The sequence below is a fragment of the Cucurbita pepo genome, chromosome 6, assembly GCF_057944985.1.
Source record: "Cucurbita pepo subsp. pepo isolate OVF chromosome 6, ASM5794498v1, whole genome shotgun sequence".
In the NCBI taxonomy this organism is placed as follows: domain Eukaryota; kingdom Viridiplantae; phylum Streptophyta; class Magnoliopsida; order Cucurbitales; family Cucurbitaceae; genus Cucurbita; species Cucurbita pepo.
The window spans coordinates 11,812,417-11,827,304 of record NC_141803.1 but is presented as its reverse complement, the minus strand read 5'-3'; positions in this window follow the sequence as shown (position 1 = coordinate 11,827,304).

Below are 14,888 nucleotides of genomic sequence, written 5' to 3'. Positions count from 1 at the left end.
TTCTTGTCTTGAGATATTTGATCAACAAGAATCATTGAAGCTAGACATGATCGATCTTGCTTCTGGAGTGATTCGAATCTCAAACAAAGTGTTCTTGGCTTGAGATATTCGATCAACAAGGTAATCCGAATCTTATTCCCCTTGTATTGATTCCTTATCTTATCACTTCCTTTCATTCTTCCTTAACTTAGCCTTAGATGTCCTTTCATAGATTCTCGAACCTCCGACAGACGAAATCTCTATGCATGTGTTCTTTCTTTCCACATCATCTCTTTTGGCCGTTTTTCTTAGGCATTGAACCCCACCCACCTTAGGTGCTGAGTAGTGTCCCTACCTCCCTAATACCTAAAAACAAGTTCCGTCTATGGAGCCTAAAGCTTAAACCATGGCAGTAAGCAGTAAGTAAGTGGGCCTACCTAGTCTTTGCCCAGTCTTCGCCTTCTTCAGTGGCCAAGTTTCAGCATTCAACGTCGGCCTACCACCTTTCTTTTTCAAGGTTGAGTTCAATTCAAGTAGTCTTTCCTATTCTTATTGGTAAATAGCGTCTGGAAGGGAAGCGAACGAAGGCATTATTGAACGAAAGAGATGCCGGGTCGGTCAATTGCATTAGGTAGGAGATGCAGGACCTGTCTTAACCGCAAGTGTATTCGCTATTCGATTCCATCCTCGATCCCACCCTATTAAACTTCCCAAGGTTCTCTCTCTTTTTGACTTTTCAGTGAAAAAGGGGGAATGAATCGGTAGACTTTCTTTTCTATGTCGCCGGCTCATCAATGAGCGTAGATTGATAGAGATGGCTTTTGTGCTAGTCAATCTCTATCCCATTCTTCAGCAGGTATAGTTTTCTTTGATCAAAGGCGGGTAATCCATACTTTCGCCCCCTTTGGTCAGTCAGTCGTCTTGATCCGCCAGAGGGTCTTGAGCTAGCTTCCTTGAAGAGGCTTGATGGGATGGGAAAGAGAGGTAAAGTCAAAGAACAACCTAAGGAAGGTAACTCACAAGCTTTTGGATTCCATGGCTAAGAAGTAAGAAGGCTGGCTGACTTTGGCAGATTTTAGGTGAGGGTGGAGGAGTAGGAGTAGGATAGATAGGAGGTGAGTGGTTGATATAATCGCAGTATGATAGGGAGATTTTGGCAATAAGGGTGGTGCTAGGGCTCAAGACAATAAGGGGGAGTTGGATCATAAATCTGAGTTTCTTCCTTTGTTTGAAGAGGCGGAATCCTCCTGGACTTGAGATAGGAATGGCTAAACTGATTGTCCCAGGAAGAAAGCTAATGAAAGCAAAGGTCAAGAATATCTATCTTGGTTTAACAGAAGTTAGTCAAAATCTCGCTTGGTAATCGTAGAGAAAGAAAGAGAAGCGACTGAACCTTATACTTTATTACCTGACCAGAACGAACCTCTTTAGATAGAGAAAGAAAGAGGAGAAAGAATCAAACCAAACACCTATTTACCTTGTGAAAGAATAGTTCAACCCCCCTAGTGAGTGAAAGACTCAACAAATGAAAGAAAGATCAGCTACTTAACAGTGAATGAAAGAAGAAAAATCTAATCAGATATTCCTATACAGTCGAGTAAATTCAGATTCAATCCGGAACCAGAACCCATTTCTTTTTTCACTGTAACTGTAAACAAAGAAAGCTCAAATCTGAACCTATCCTTTCTTTACCTTTATCAATCACCAGATGTAACCTGTAACCAAAGAAGAAAGCCGAAAGCAAGATTCATTCCCTTGAACAGTCGAGCCACTTACTCCTATTAATTATCCTGAACCTCTACAACTCGGGTTGAACTATTTGATTGAACTACTAGGTAATGAAGTCAAGACGAAAGAGAAAACCTTAAACCTTTGCCTGATTTCACTCGGTCTGTTCGCTTAGCTTTCCTTTGATTCCGCTTTCAATACTCAACGAAGGATTCCTGAGAGTGAATTATTGATTGATTCTTTCTCCTTTGATGATATTCCCTTCCCCCCTTATTGAACTCTGTAAACTGTAGGATGATTCCAACACTCTTTCTTTTATTTGACTCTCCTGCCTGTAAGTAAGAAACAATAACCTGAATGAGACTGAACTACTTCACGAACTGAACTCCGGCTCCTGCACTTAATCACTTGTCCCTTCTTTCCCTGTTTTACTCTCCCGTAAGTAAAGACTGAACTCAAGATTCTTTCTCTGATTCCTTCTTAACTGTTCATTCACTCATTTATTGAAAGACTGTAAACTCGTCTTCTTTCTTTGATGATATTCCCTTCCCTTTACCTATTTACCTTTTCATTCTCCATTTACCTTATTCATTCTACCCTGAACCTATACAGTCGGTATAAAGACAAAGAGAAAGCCGAAACCGACACCCTGAACGGCTATTCTCGTACTATTCTTCTTGAAGAACAAGGTCAAGCTAGAAGAAAGAAGCTCCTTCACCTTAATTACCTGATTGTGATGTGATTGAAAGCTTAAAGAGGACTATTTATTTCATTTCTTCTTCTTTGTCCGATATGACCTGTGATATGAATCCAACAATTGTTCACTTCCATGTACCCGAACAAGCAATTACAAAAAGCAATACAAAGAAGATTCAAGAATCAAATCAAGAAAATAATGAAGTGGCTGATATTGGAAAGTAATTAGAAGACTTGCCTTTGGTAGTTGAATTACCAATTAAGGAAATTTATTAATGCCTTATTTTCTTCGATTTATATTTAATATCATTTATTAATAGTTTGTATGAATTGCCTTATATTCTTCAATTTGTATTTAATAGCATTTATTAGCATTTATTAGTGATTGGTGGCTGAACCATATTATGTTAGGGTTACCTTTTAGACCTATTTAAAGGCATGTAATACTCATGTTTGAGGGATTTTGGTTGAATACAGAAAAAACCTTTGTGTTTTCTTGATAACCTTTTGGTGTTATTCTTTTTCAAACCTTGCTTTAGGTTTGATGTTTAAACCGATTTATTGAATTAGTTTTGATCAAGCTAATTCTGGAGTGAATTGTATTGGTATCTAAGAGTGACCATCATAGATTCCAAGTTCGATCTAAGAGTCATTCATCTTCTAACCAACTCTTGGTTGGAATCAATCCGTTAAGTTAGCTTTCTCTGTGAGCGTTTTGCAAGGATTCTAGAAGGACCTCTAGCTTTGCAAATTCCAGCATTGTAGGCGCTTATCAACCTGACCTTCACTTTACAGTCTAGTAAATGAATGAAAGAAGGAACCTGTCCCTGATGGAAGAACAGTAAACAAAGCATCTTATCTTCTGTCCTTTACAGTTGTTGAGTCAATTAAATCCTCTTCTCTCGTCTTCTCGTCTTCTCGTCTCACTGCTAGCTTCGCTCATTCGGCTCGTAAACAAAGAAGGGAGAGTCAAGTTGCTGAAAGAGTCATGATCCTGTTCCTATTCTATTCTCAAATGAAAGATGAATGAGAGTGAACGAACTCCTTTCCCTATTTTTTAGGGCATTTCACTCTTTTACAAGGGAAAGCTCATTCACCTATTGATTGATTCTTTCTCCTCCTCTACCAGATTGAACTCAAACACTCAGTCTCTTCTCTTTTCTTTCCCTTCTTAAACTGTAACCTCGGTGAAGAATCTTTGCTTTGCTTTTCTTTCCCTTCAATGTAAACAAGACTCAAGAGTTGTTTACGAGCTTCACTCCGCTGAACCAATATTCCCTGAGCTACTGAACCGAGATTACCTTTCTTGTTTGTTATTACAGTAAACTCCTGGACTATGACTGATGAACCTTCTTTCACTCCTTGCCCTGAACCGTAACCTGACGAGAAAGAAAGAGAAGCTAAGCTCAATCACCTTTATAGGATAGTAAAGAAAAGAGAATTGAAAGACTGAAGCAAGACAAACAAGATTCTTTCTCCTGAACCTGATTGAACTCTAAAGCAATTATGAGACTGAACCTTTGACTGATTGAACGAGGTTACAGTGAAAGAAAGAAGGGAGAGTACATTTCTTGCAGCGACTGAACCTTATACGATAGATATTACCTGACCTGAACCGGAACCGATATTCCCTGAGCTACTGAACCGGAACAGGAAGAAGAAGAAGAGAAAGAATTGATTGTAAAGAAAGAAGAGTCAAGCCTTCCCTGTCGAAAGAAAGAGACTAACTCCTGCCCCCTACCTAGTACGATATTGATTCCCTGACCTGTAAGACTCAACTAAAGATGAATGAAAGTTTACGGAACTTGCTTTCTTTCACTCTTTTAGGCTGGATGAGAGAGAAAGTGTTTTGTTTCATTGAAAGACTCAACGGCAAGATGCATGAGAGTTTACGGGACAGGCAGGGTTGGAAGGAACGGAACAGGCTTGGTTGGAAGGAACGGAATAGGCTTGGTTGGAAGGAACAGGCAGGCAGTAAGACTCAACTCTCGATTCATTAGAGTGAACTGGCAACTCAACTCTTTATTCATTAGAGTTTACGGAACAGGCTGGGTTGGAAGGACAGAGTAAGTAAAGAAGCTAGCTCCTTAAAGAAAGATAACTTCTTCCCTCCCCCCTAAGAGAGATAACTAACTCCTGCCCCCCTTGTACGATATTTATTCGCTTCTTGACCAGTAAACTAAGGCTCAACTCAAGACTGAACTCAAGCAAGATTGATGGATTCTTTCCCTTCTCTTTCTCCTCTCTCTGCTGCCCACTTACTCCTGAACCTTTTCCTTCTTGACTAGTAAGCTAAGACTGAAGCAGGATGAATTCTTTAACTGATCTTGATCCTCTGCCTACTCCTACTCTACTTACTCCTTTGCCTCTACTCAATTCCCTTCCCTATACCTATTCCTTCTTTCACTCTTTGATTCTCCTCCTGTAAACAAACAAGGGTTGAACTATTCAAAGACTCGGTCTCGGTAAAGCAGCTAATTAATTTCCTATCCTGCCTGCCTGTAAGTAAGAAAGAAAGATGCATGATCAATAACTACTGAACCAGAACCGGAACCTACCTTTAGAATTCTCCTTAACTACTAAACCTATTGATTGATTCTTTCTCCGGAACCTGATTTAACTGATCTTTCTCCTTCACCTGTATTACAATCAGTTATTGTGTGTGAGTTATTCTTGAACTGTAAAGAAAGGGGAGTCCATTCATTAGCATTACCTATTTCCCTGATTTATTAACCGTCACCTCGGCTTCTTGATCTCCTTCACTCGCATATTCAATGCTTCTTGCTTGAACTCTTTTCCTCTCCCTATTTATGAATGAACAGTAAAAGAAGAAGAAAGACTCATTCGACTGAACCTTCTTTAACTGTAAACTCCGATTCCTATTCCTGATTTCACTCAGTCTTTCACAAGGGCCGAAAGAGGAATTCTCCTTAACTCCTTGCCTTGTTCCGTTATTCTCTCTTCTATTGAAGTGATTGTTCGAGGTAAACTCCTGCCTGCCCCTGATTGAACTCGAGAAAGACTATTCTTTCTCTGATCCTTGATTGAACTCGGGCTGGGCTGGCTGGCTGGCTGAACTATCTCTATTCTTGTCGGCTCGGTAAAGGGTATTCTTGATCCGTCACCTATTTATGAACTGTAAACTAAGTAAACTAAGACGAAACTCCTTTCCTTATTAAGGAGACTGATTTCACTCTTTCACAAGGTAATAAGGTAAAGCAGCTAGATGAGAAAGAAGTGAGAAGAAGGTCTTTCTCCTGAACCTCTCCCCGATTTCACTCCTCCGCCTATGGGTCCGAGTGGCTTCGTCGCTCCTTCACCTTTTCCTGATGTAACTGTAAAGGAAGACTCAAGATTCATTCTCCTACCTACTACTACTTCCCTTCAAACACTCTGTCTTGAATAAGGTAAAGAAAGCGGCTGGGCTGGCTGAAAGGTCAAGCTCATCATTCACCTCTCCCTGATTTCACTCCTCTCCCGTAAGGTTTCGTAGCTTCGCTTATTCGCCTATACACCTCGGGCTCACAATTCCATTGCCTTCAAAAGCGGGTTGGTTACCGTTACTTCCTCTCTGTCTTAGCCTTTCAAACACTGACTCTCCCTCCTGTAAGAAAGATGAATGATCATGAACCTCTCCAACTATCAGTCTGCTTCTCTCCTACACCTGAACAGATATTACCTTCCCTGATTTCACGAGGTAAATAGGTTCAGTAGCTAATTCATTTACTCGACTGTAAACAAGGGTTGAACTACAGATCTTTCTCTTTGCTTTCTGCTTTCAAGACTCAACCGAAAACCTTTTCCTGAACCTGAACCGTCCCTATGTTTTTAGGCCATTGAACTAGGGTAGGGAAAGCCGCTTCTCTCCTTCTCTCCTTCTTGAACTGTAAATAAGTGACCTCACTCCTCTCCCTATCGGTCGAGCTGTTTCACTCCTCTCGCTATGGTTCTCGTGGCTTCGCTCCTCTCCTTTCCAGTCTTCACAGCTTCGCTCGTTCGCCTCGTAAACTCGGTCTCACAGCTTCGCTCCTCTCCCTCTCGGTCTTCGCAGCTTCACTCATTCGACCTCTTGGTCTCACAGCGGAGCTCCTTTTCTTTTCCGATATTCCCTAAGCTACTGGAACCTTCTTTCACTCTTCTCCCTCTTGGTTTCACAATTCCTGAGCCTTCGCCCTACTGTTAGGATCGATACCAGTTGTTAGGATCGCACAACAACGCACACGCTCGATCTAGATGAACACAAAGAGAAGGATAGAGAGAAGTTGCAAGGAGAACTCTGGCTAAAAGGATTTTTTATTGATGACTTCAGGCATGTACAACAAGAGAGTACAGAGAATAGAAAAGTACATTTAAGAGCTTTACTGGACGGGATATATATATGGTTCAGTCTACTAAATATAGCTTTACCAGATTTAACCATCTACTATATATAGCTATGTACCATATATAGCTTTACCGGATATAGCCATTGACCAAGCTATAAATACAGGGAGCAGACTCCATAACTCAACAATTCTCCCACTTGGAGACTGATCCTACACCATACCAATTAGGGCTTTGCATAGCTTTAATTTTCCAACATCAACACATTTTGTCAACATGTCTGCTGGATTCTTTGCACCCTCTATCTTCTCCAAACACATATCGCCTTCTTCCACTAACCTGCGAGTGAAATGGTACCGTCTTCTAATGTGTTTTGTTCTTGAATGATAGACTGGGTTTTTCACCAACTGTATGGCACTCTGACTATCTGTATAAAGGATCTTCTTGCACTGCTTCCGGCCTAATTCTTCTAGATAGTCTGTCATCCATATCATCTCCTTTCCAGCTTCAGCTATGGCCACGTACTCAGCTTCAGTAGATGAAAGAGCAACGCATTTCTGAAGCTTAGACATCCAACTCACTGCTGTTCCATCTATAGTGTAGATATACCCAGATGTGCTCTTGCTGGAGTCTACATCTCCACTCAGATCAACATCCACAAAACCTTGCAGAACTACTTTGCCATTTCCATAACAAAGTGTAGTATTGGATGTACCTCTCAGATATCTTAGAAGCCACTTCACAGCTTCCCAATGTTCCTTCCCTGGATTTGCCATGTACTTGCTAACAACTCCCACTGCATGTGTTATGTCAGGTCTAGTGCAGACCATAGCATACATCAAACTCCCAACTGCAGAAGCGTACGGAACTGATGCCATGTGCTCACGTTCCTCAACTGTCTTGGGAGATTGCCCCTTTGACAATTTAATATGATTTGCCAAGGGGGTAGTCCTGGGTTTAGCGTTATTCATCTTGAATTTGGACAACACCTTCTCAATGTACTGCTCTTGGGATAGATTTAATGTGCCAGCAGATCTATCTCGAGAAATCCTCATCCCAAGGATCTGCTTCGCTGCACCTAAATCTTTCATCTCAAATACTGAAGACAAGCTTGCCTTCAGGTGGTTTATCTCCCTCATACTTGATCCAGCAATTAGTATATCATCCACATACAGGAGTAGAAACACATAAGAATCAGTGTATTTCTTGAGGTAGCAACACTGATCCTTTTCACTTCTGTGGAAACCACTCTTGCTCATGAAGGAGTCAAACTTCTTGTACCATTGTCTCGGTGCTTGTTTCAGTCCATACAAGCTCTTATTGAGCTTACACACCATGTGCTCCTTGCTTGGAGCTGCAAATCCTTCGGGTTGTTGCATATAGATCTCCTCGTCTAGATCTCCATGTAAAAATGCCGTTTTTACATCCATTTGCTCAAGGTGCAAATTCTCCGATGCAACAATACTCAGTAGAATTCGGATAGTAGTTAATTTCACAACTGGAGAAAAGATCTCAGCATAATCAATGCCTTTTCTTTGTGAATATCCTTTAACTACTAACCGAGCCTTAAACCTCCTTCTGCCATCTGGTTCAACCTTGATTTTGAACACCCATTTGTTCAACAGAGCTCTCTTTCCTGTAGGCAACTCAGTCAGCACCCACGTATTATTCCTTTCAAGTGAGCTCATCTCATCATCCATGGCTTGCTCCCACTTAGTTGAATCTTCCACTTGTAGGGCCTCATCAAAGGACTCTGGTTCTCCTTCGTCAGTCAGCAACAGATAGTGTAATGAGGTTGAATATCTGTCTGGTGCTCTGGTAGTTCTGGATGATCTTCTCAACACCTGTTCAGGTGCAACTTGCTCCACGTCTGGTTCTTCAGCAATAGGATCAGCCACGTCTGGTTCTTCAGCAATAGGATCAGGAGTTTCTTGAGCTTCTGTTGTACCATCACTGTGTGAATTTTCTTGCCACTCAAATTCAACTCCCACTTGCTTCGTAGTCTCAGAGTTTATCTTCTCTCTGTCCTTGTACATGACATTTTCATCAAAGGTCACATCACAGTGTCTTAGGATCTTCATATTTTTCTCATCCCAAAACCTATACCCGAACATGTCAGAGCCATAGCCTATGAAGTAGCATTTCACAGCCTTAGCATCAAGCTTATCTCTCTTCTCTGGATCAACATGAACATATGCAGTACAGCCAAAGGTTCTCAAGTGAGAGTACTTGAGTTCTTTTCCTGTCCATACTTCTTCGGGCAATTTGAACTTCAAGGGTACTGACGGCCCTCTATTAATCAAATATGCTGCTGTGTTCACAGCATCAGCCCAGAATGCCTTTGGCAATCCAGAATGAATCCTCATGCTTCTTGCTCGCTCATTCAAGGTTCTGTTCATCCTTTCTGCAATACCATTTTGTCTTGCCTTACCGGGAATTGTTCTTATTAATCTAATTCCCTCAGCTGCACAAAATGTTATAAACTCTGATTTGTTGTACTCTCCTCCATTGTCAGACCTCAGGCATTTGATCTTCAAGCCGGTCTGATTTTCAACTTCAGCTTTCCACTTCTTGAAGGTGGTAAACACATCTGACTTATGTTTCAGAAAGTAAACCCATACCTTCCTGCTGAAGTCATCGATGAAGGTGACGTAGTACCTTGATCCACCAAGTGATGAAACTGGAGATGGTCCCCAGACGTCTGTATGGACCATTTCCAACCGCACTTTCTTCGGTTCTCTGGCAGCCTTTGTGAAACTAACTCGTTTCTGTTTGCCCATAACGCAGCTCTCACAAAGACCCATATCAACAGATTTTAAGCCTTCTAAAGCTCCTTTCGCAGTGAGCATCTTCATTCCTTTGACGCTCATATGTCCAAGTCTATTGTGCCATAGACTTGAATTGGAAGCACTCTCAGCAGCAGCAGTCATGTTTATACACTCTGCAGTAGTGTATAAGGTTCCAGATTTTGTGCCACGCGCAACAACCATGGCCCCCTTCACAATCTTCCAGGAACTCTTTCCAAACTCTGCTGCATAGCCTGTGCTATCCAACTGACCAATAGAGATCAGGTTCTTCTTGAGACCAGGAATGTATCTGACATCTTGTAATGTCCATTGATTTCCTGCTGGAGTTTGTATGGAGACATCTCCCTTTCCTTCAATCTCCAAGGTTTTATTGTCGGCAAGATACACCTTCCCGAAATTTCCTGATTTGAAATTTCGAAACAATTCCTTACTTGGAGACGAATGGAACGATGCACCTGAATCCAAAATCCAGGATTCAGCTGGGCTATCCACACTAAGGATTAAAACGTCCTCAGCATCTTCTGTTGTGTATATAGAATCATCATCATCTTCAGATTTATGATTCTGCTTCTTCTTTAGCTTTGTACAATCTATCCGAAAGTGTCCTTTTCCCCCACAGCTTCAACACGTTACGTTGGGTTTGTTTGGAGATTTTCCCCGGTTCTTTGATTTTGAACGCCCATGTTTGTTTGAGCTCTTTGATTTGCTTCTTCCCCTTCGATCAACACTGAGAGCATTGCCTGATGAATCTCCAGTTTCCCATTTGCGAATACTTTCGCTGAGAACTACATCTCGAATTTCATCAAACTTCAGTTTATCAGATCCTCGGGAACTGCTGATTGCGGCAACAACAGTATCCCATGACTCGGGTAAGGATGACATCAAAATCAACGCTTTAATTTCATCTTCGAAATTAATTTCCACCGAACCCAGTTGACTTATGATCATATTGAATTCATTTATATGATCCGCAACACGTCCACCTTCAGACATCTGTAGATTGAACAATCTACGCATCAAATACACCTTGTTCATAGCCGACGGTTTTTCATACATATTTGACAGCGCCTTCATCAGATCTGACGTTGTCTTCTCCTTGATGATGTTAAACGCCACGTTTCTGGATAGCGTCAACCGGATCATCCCTAAGGCTTGTCGATCCTTGAGCTTCCACTGTTCCGTGGTCATGGTATCCGGCTTCACCCCCAACAGAGGTTCGTGAAGATCTTTCTGGTACAGATAATCTTCAATCTGCATCTTCCAGAAACCGAAATCGGATCCATCGAACTTCTCAATTCCAATCTTTGAACTTTCCATCTTCACAGATCGTGGTGAATTTTGCCTTGCTCTGATACCAGTTGTTAGGATCGATACCAGTTGTTAGGATCGCACAACAACGCACACGCTCGATCTAGATGAACACAAAGAGAAGGATAGAGAGAAGTTGCAAGGAGAACTCTGGCTAAAAGGATTTTTTTTTTATTGATGACTTCAGGCATGTACAACAAGAGAGTACAGAGAATAGAAAAGTACATTTAAGAGCTTTACAGGACGGGATATATATATGGTTCAGTCTACTAAATATAGCTTTACCAGATTTAACCATCTACTATATATAGCTATGTACCATATATAGCTTTACCGGATATAGCCATTGACCAAGCTATAAATACAGGGAGCAGACTCCATAACTCAACACCTACGGGTCTCACAGCTTTCGCTCCCTCACCGATAGATATTACCTTCCCTTATTGAACGAGGGTTGAACTCCTGAACCCCTATTCCCTTCGCTACTTCATGAAATCCGAAAGCTCCTACTTCTTTCACTCATGAAATCCGAAAGCTCTATTCCATTGCTTGCCTACACCTTATACTCTATTTCTTGATTGAAAAAAGACTAAAGATTCATGAAAGTTCAGACTCAACGAAAGATTCTCTCCTCTCTCCTTTACTGTGTTTGAATAAATAGGAAAAGGAGCTGCATAAGAGGAACCTATAGTGTTGAAAGATTGAACCTCAAACCGGAACCTCTTTAGATAGAGAAAGAAAGATCAGCTCAATCACCTTGACAGTTGAGTCAATTCCGATTCAATTCGAAACCAGAACCGAGAGCTACTTCACCGTCACCTCTCCCTGAAGTAAGAAAGTTAATCCGAAAGCAAGGCAAGAAAGAGGCATGATCCTGAAGTAAGGAAGTCAAGACGAAGACAAGATGAATTAGCAGACAGTCGAGTAAAGAAAAGAGAATTGAAAGACTCAAGCAAAAACCTTTGACTTCCCTATCTATTTTTGAGGTCATTGAACTCTGTAACATAGGCTGGATGAGAAGAACCTTCCCCTTCACCTCTCGAACTCGGTTTCACAATTTCATTGCCTGAACCTATTGAGAATGAAAGAAGAAATGACTTAGCTTTAGCTTAGCTGCTTTACAGTCGAGTAAATGAATGAAATCCTTCTTTCACTCCGTAACCTATCCCTTCTTATCCTATACTGGCTGAATAGTAAATCAAAGAAGAAGAAACCGACAAAGAGCTACTGAACACTGATATGACCTTTTTTACAGTCTTTGAAAGAAGGGAGACTCAACATTAATGAATTCGACTGAACCTCTATTGCCTGGGCTACTTCACCGGCGGAACCTCTCTTCCCTTCGCCCCTGAACAGTCAGGAAAGACTGAAGCAAGACAATTAGACTGATCCTACTTCTTTCACTCTGGAACTCGGGTTGAATTATCTCTTTTATTGAACTTGGTAATAAAGAGAAAGACGAAAGATGAATGAGCGTGAACGAACTCTTTCCCTTGCCCCTGAACCGGGTACGGTTTCATGTCTTCGCCCCTGAACCAGATTTCATTTCTATTCTTTAACTGTAAAAGGGTCCCTCAAATAAAAAGCAGCTATTTTCCTCAGTCTTCTTTCTTCTCGGTCTGGCCGTGCCTTAGCTTTGGTTTTGTCTCCTTTTCCTATCTTTCTTCTTTCCTTATTTCAGGAGGTCAAGCTGCTAATGAATTTACTGTCCTCCCTGATTTCATTCAAGGGAAACACTATTCTTTCACTAACTGTAAGAAAAATCCTCCTTATTCATTCTCGTTCATTCCGTAACCTATTGCTTCATTCGACTTAACTAACTACTCTATCTAGACTTAAGTACTCTCTGACGACTTCACTACTCACTCTCCTTATGGGTCTCTTTTCTCTTTTCAATCACTCAGCGGTAAAAGACAAAGAAAGGATGGAAGAGAATGCGGGGCTTCTTTCTTCTGCTTTCAAGACTGAAGAGTTTATTTACTTACGAACTGAACGAACCTTCCTTCACTCAACTCACTGTAAAGACTGAACTAAAGATTCGTCAGCCTCAACAACTCCTGATATGGAAATCAACCCAAGGGAAAGTATGGAACGGATTACCTTGATGATCAAGATCAAGAGTAAAGAAAACTCGTTTCTAAACTCGTGATTCGAATCACTCCACAAGAGGTTTGATCAATACCACTTGAATGACTCTACATGCAAGTTCTAAACACAAGAATTTGCAAAGAAAGTTTAGCTCTCAACAAAGCTAAAATAGAAATTCTATTCTCAATTCCAAAATCTGATGTCTAATCAAAGAAAAGAAGGCTTTATATAGCCTTTACAAACCTTAACCTATGTGATACATAACTCCAAAATTAAATGGGCTAGTAAATGAGAAATACCCATAACCTCCATATTAAAATGGCTGGTTAATGGTGGAATATAGTAACCTATGTGGGTTACAATATAACCTTAACTCCTATATTTAAAACTAGCTTAAATATGAAAACAAATAGTTAAACTATAATTAAATAATGCAAATAATAAAATGTGCTTATTAGTCATCCTTGGACTATTGATAAATTCAGCGGAGTTCATTAAATGCAACTTAAAGTGCATTTAATTTATCTCTGTCTTGAAGCTCAACTTTGCATAACATATAAGGGAGGTCACCAACGTCTTCTAGAATTTCCTTTGATGAGCTCACCATAGCTTGAATATAACTGTATAAGGTTTGTTGTAGCTTCTTGGCTCTCGTCCTTGTAATTGGACCTTGAGGTATGGAAATTCCTTGGTCGTTGTTCATATCATTCTCCCCCTCTTGAGAAGGATTCGTCCTCGAATCCAAGCCATCACCTACATCAAAAGAACTCAAATCAGCAACATTAAAAGTTGCACTAACACCGTACTTACCTGGTAAATCAATTTTATAAGCATTGTCATTGATACGCTCAAGAACTTGAAAAGGTCCATCTCCTCGTGGTAAAAGCTTAGATTTTCTTTGAGTAGGAAATCTTTCTTTTCGAAAATGCACCCAAACCCAATCTCCTGGCTTGAAGATGACAATCTTACGTCCTTTATTAATTCGGGTGGCAACCTTGAAATTTTGTTTCTCAATTTGTTCTTTTACTTGCTTGTGCAATTTATGAACAAACTCAACCTTGGTATTTGCATCAAAATTCACAAATTCTTTTGATGGTATAGGTAACAAGTCAATGGGGGTTAAAGGATTAAAGCCATAAACAATTTCAAAAGGTGTGCATTTAGTAGTGCTATGAACAACCCTATTATATGCAAATTCTATAAATGGCAAACAATCCTCCCAAGTCTTAAGATTCTTATCAATAATAGCCCTAAGCATAGTAGTCATGGTTCTGTTAACAACTTCAGTTTGTCCATCCGTTTGAGGATGACAAGTAGTTGAATATACGAGCTTAGTTCCTAACTTACCCCATAAAACACGCCAAAAGTGGCTTAAAAATTTGACATCACGATCACTAACGATGCTTTTAGGAATACCATGCAATCGTACAACTTCCCTAAAGAACAGGTCTGCAATATGTTTTGCATCATCAGTTTTGTGACAAGGAATAAAATGAGCCATTTTACTAAATCGATCAACCACAACAAAGATGCTATCATAACCTTTCCTAGTCCTAGGTAAACCTAAAACAAAATCCATTGATATATCAATCCAAGGACCATTAGGAACTGGTAATGGGGAGTATAAACCATGTGGTTGAAGCCTAGACTTAGCTTGTTTACATGCTATGCAACGAGCACAAACTTTATGAACATCATGTCTCATTTTAGGCCAAAAAAAATGTTCAGACAGCATATCATATGTTTTAGAAACTCCATGGTGTGCCATTAAACCACCTCCATGAGCTTCCCTCACAAGTAGCTCACGTATGGAACAAGATGGTATGCAAAGTTTGCCTTTTCGGAACAAAAATCCATCTAACAACAAGTAATTATCCACAATGAGTCCTTTTTCACAAGATTCAACAAAAGGAGCAAAGAACATGTCATGTTGATACAAATCCTTTATGTGTTCAAAAC